This window comes from Notechis scutatus, chromosome 6, assembly GCF_049901735.1.
Source record: "Notechis scutatus isolate UNSWTSFEM ecotype Mainland chromosome 6, rNotScu1.2, whole genome shotgun sequence".
Lineage (NCBI taxonomy): Eukaryota > Metazoa > Chordata > Lepidosauria > Squamata > Elapidae > Notechis > Notechis scutatus.
In genome coordinates, this window is record NC_142014.1 from 52,748,215 (window position 1) to 52,753,335 (window position 5,121).

Below are 5,121 nucleotides of genomic sequence, written 5' to 3' on the forward strand. Positions count from 1 at the left end.
TTCTATGTCTGCTGATGTTTTTGCCCACCCGCCTGCCCGCGCTCTTACCTGACCTTTATTCAACTTTTTTCAACTTCAGCTGCCGTGCGAGGCACAGCTGCAGTTAAAAAAGCAGAAAAAGGTACTTTTTCAAAGACTGCTTCTCGACACGCAGTGCTGCTCAGCTGTCCAGGCACCAGACTGATAATGATTTAGAGGCGCGCACAGAGTGCAGGGAAGCACATCATAAATCACTGAACCTTGTAAATCACCGAACCAGTAGTTAACCCTGTTGGATCCCACCCCTGATTTTAACTAATGTAATAATGTAAACTTGAGAGAATGAAAATTTCAGAACACTCCTGTTACAATTTTCAATGTAACAATTTTATTGATATCAGTAATTATCACCTTCACTTGTTTTTTTTAAATAACCACAAACATATATGACATCATAAACAGAGGTGCCAAGAGGTCAGGGTTTCTTCTATTATTTGGTAGGAAGAAATACACTGAAGAGGATAAAATGAGTGGAGCTAAGAATTCACTGAACATTTGGGGGATCCTGTAGGGAGCAAGCCACTCTTTCATTGCCACATATGTATATATGTGTATATATAAAGTCTATGTTATACATATACATATACATATACATATACATATACATATACATATACATATACATACATACATACATACATACATACATACATACATACATATATATATATATATATATATATATATATATATATATATATATATATATATATGGTATTCAGCTTTGTTCGTGTATTTTCCCATGTCATTATAGTTGTGCTTTTAAAGTTGTAGCAACATTTTGGCAGAATCTCATCTGCCATAATCAGGCTTCTGTATTGTGTTCGTCTGTGAGTCAGACTTTTACAGTTGTTTCAGTTTTAAATTTGGGGCTAGCCTACTGCTGTGCCAGAATGGTTTTTTTCTTCATCCTGATTGGTTGGGAGTCAGGTAAGACCAGAAAGCATGAATAGAAGAGATGATTCCACCAGACTGTCAATTATTTGGAAGCCTGCACTCACAAACAAAAAAATCTCCACACCACAAGCCAGGCAAACACCTGGGCACAAACAGATCCCCCCTGATACCTCCAGCTCAAACACACCCCAACCAGGCACCCAGATGAAACCTAGCTTCCTAATAAATGATAGCCGTCCATTTACTCGGAGCCAAGCTACACTAAAAGCCTCCAATACAGGAACACAATGTTGCCAGCCAATCAAGACAAAAAAGCCACAAAACAGACAGAAGATATTAGAAACACCAGTCAAGCAGAACACAGCAAACTCCAAGACCAATAAACACAGACCAAGACTCCCAACCAATCAGGATGAAGAAAAAAACCATTCTGGCACAGCAGTAGGCTAGCCCCAAATTAAAAACTGAAACAACTGTAAAAGTCTGACTCACAGATGAACACAATACAGAAGCCTGATGATGTCAGATGAGATTCTGCTGAAACGTTGCTACAACTTTAAAAGCACAACTATAATGACGGAAAATACCCGAACAAAGCTGAATACCATATGTGTGTGTGTGTGTGTGTATATGTATGTATGTATGTATGTATGTATGTATGTATGTATGTATGTATGTATGTATTGCATGATGTAAAATGAACTGGCCTATGATTTCTTACTCTCTTCCAGATTAATATCATAAGATCTCTCTTTGCATTTGAAATCATGCAAAGATCTATCAGCATCAAATACCAAGAACCACTGTCCACTATTGGAAAAAAAAACTAGGGAAAAATACAAAGATTAGAGAAGCATTAGTTTGATTTCAATATTCAATAATAAATAATTGGACTGGATATCCATTCTTCCTTAATTGTACATCGAAATGATAATGGTCTTCAGGTGAGATATATGCAAGTATTTCCCTATTTGCTGGGCACAAAAGAAATTAAAGCCAACTTTTATGAACCATTAGCCTTCATACAGCTCTATAGCAATATAAGGCAAACACCAAACCCTCAGTAAACAACCTACACTGTTGGCTAGTGATCATCTTCATCTGGATGATGGATATTTACTTTGGGGGCTTTCAACCTCACCAGGTAGACCAGATTAGGAAATCAATTCCAGAGGATGGCTAAAATTATTTTTATTGTGGTTGTCTATAATAACAGAATCTTGCTATTCTGATTGTACTGCACCTCTTCCTTCTTACACTCCTGAGCCAAATACTATTTACTGTACATTTAAGATACATTTCACCCGTCATTGCTTTGGTAATGGAGCTTGCACATCTCTGTCAAGGTCATCTTTCTTTCGCTTTGTAGTGGCTCATAAGTTGTGCAGATATAAACAAAGATATCATTAAACAAGGAGATCCCTATATGCTGATCAATTTAATTGTCAACATTTATGTGGTTTATAGTCCCTCTGAACAATCAAAATCTGAGGAAGATAACAACAGATACTTGAGAAATATAATGCAATGTTTCAGGCCGATATTATATTTCCAAGCTGTTTTACCACATTAGGTCAAGCAGCCAAATTATACTAGAATTGCCCCACAAGGAATACGTTAGTGTAAAGGGCATATGTATGGTTCTAAAGAGGCATAGCCATCTTCCAGGAAGCTAAGTTAAGTGACAACTCATTGAGCATGACCTCTGTGCATAAGTGTAATTTATCAATTCCTCACACTTTATGTGGAAACTGAACGAAACACTGAGGTAATTCAGTTGCTTTATAATTCAGTATGAAACAGCAGCAATCTTGTGTCAGAAATTAATGCAAAGATTCCAGTAGTGTATCAAAGAGCAATCATCACAATGCTAACAGTGAACTCTTCCTGGGGGGAGGAAGCATATGTTGTTATGTCCCAATTGTGTGAATTGTTCTTGTTACCGGGCCTTTGTCAAGGAGGATTACTATTTATTTTATGGTTATTGATTCCCCAGAGTTGCATTTTTGCAAATTGGACCATCATATAAATATTTAAATAAACAATTAAATAAATAATATAGTTCTGAGTAGCCAAAACATCTTGCATGATGGTGGACTTTTTCTACAGAAAGACCTTTTATTGTTCAAATAAAATGTTTGTATTATGTAGTAGCCAGTGTTACCGTTTGGGTATGTTCAATTAAATGGAATTAATGGAAGTAAGCCAGACTGATATCTAGTGCTCTCTGAATGAAACAGAAAATGTTTCAGAAAAGAACACAAAGAGAATCATTACTGAACTTTTTGTAAGGAAGAAGATTTAAGACAGACATTGGCCACGCCCAGATCTAAGAGTATAATGTTTATTTTAAAGTGAAAGATTCAATACCCTTACTTGCAATCCTGGTTTGCAGGATGACATAAATGAGTTAACATTTTCACCATAGTCAGGTGAAAATGTTTGCTAGCCTTTGCAATAGATACTGAATGACTGAGGTAAGCTCCTATTTGGATTGAAAATTATATCCATATGAGAAAAGAAAAGGGGCATGAAGTAATGTCCATTACTACAAGAATTTAGAGTTCAATTTGTAAATAAAGAGTTTAATGTAGCTTGGCCTATCCAACAAGCCAAACCCCAGTTGTCATTTTTGCTAAGTAACTTGACATGAATGCAGTGACATTCACAAAACTATACCACTAGATTTTCTAGTCTCCCACCCAATTCTATAATCAAGCATCCCTAGCCTGATTTATTAAGAACCCTACCATCCTCCCCTTTCCCATATGCCTAAATATAAGGCTACTCCAATAACGGAGGCTTTGAAAGAGAATCCCCCCTCTCAAGTCTATACAATATTGCTTTCACCTGGAACCATAAGAGGACCAAGTTCTTTGTGCTTCAGTGCTACCGATCAGGGGTCTCCAACCTTGACAACTTTAAGACTTGTGGACTTCAACTCCCAGAGATACTTAAAGTTCCCAAGATTAGAGACCCCTGCTACAGATGATCACATCCTCTTAATGCTGCCTAGTAGCCACACCCACTTCACAGGGTATTTCCAGAGAAAAATAGACAATAGAAAACATATTGAAGTCACTCTAATACAAAAAACATTGTACAAGCCACACACAAGGGGAAGACCAAAAACCACAGTGTGTGTTTCTTTTCATTTCATTGCTCTCTGCTTTCAAAGCCTGAACTAATTATATGGAGATTTATTCTTCTTTGTGCAAGAACTGTCTATTTATACTAGCTTGGTTTAATAAAAGCAGAGGTCAAAAGCTGCAATATCCACTGGGGAAAGAGGTCAACGTCTGCAGGAAGGCAGGTGTAATGTTGGGATCCAGATCCTACACTTTTGTATGCCCACTGACTTTCCAGATAAAAAAATTGCAATATGTGTCTGCTATCTTGTAGACTTCAATACAACCCCTTGTGGATGCCCATAATCAAATGGTATTTCAAATGCTGCATTGCCTTATTTTATAGAGTGGCCCTGATGATGTACTGCTGTGATATTGGGAAGGTTATCTGTAGGTATATCAGAATAAGGGCAATGTGGGAGCATAATCTGAACTACAGTTTCTATCGTTCACAGCCATCATGACAAAGAGATCCATCTTTGGCTCCCTGACATACAATTAAGAAAATATGATTTTGGAAATTAGCTAAGTATTGAGTCTGAATACTGCATTTTCACTTTTGACTTAGTGTTTTGTATTGCTTAGCAACAGGCTTATTCCATTAAATGTTGTGAAATTTGTACTCTTAAAGCAAATCTCCTAAATGAAAATAACTCTATGGTTTCCTTTAGAGGAGAAAAGGCCAGTAAAAGCTTGCTGAATGAAGAGCTGGTTAAGGAGAGACAGGAAGATATTGTACTAGTGACTTGCAAATCAATAACTTTTGGAGTTACTTTGGGTAACATACCATTAAGAGTAGATGAGCCTTTTTACAAATGTTCTTGGTATACAACTTAATGGTATTTCCTTCGCTCTGACCACTGTACACGAGCTTAAAAGATAGAAGACTTCTGTTTTGTTACACTCTATACAAAATGTTAATATTTTCTTGTAAGACATTATCATTTGATACAATGAATATGGTTTCCAGACAACATTTGGTCCGAGCACTTTTCTTTAGAAATTAATGAATAAATATTTTTAAACTTCTAGACACAATTCTCCAGAGCAAGTCCAA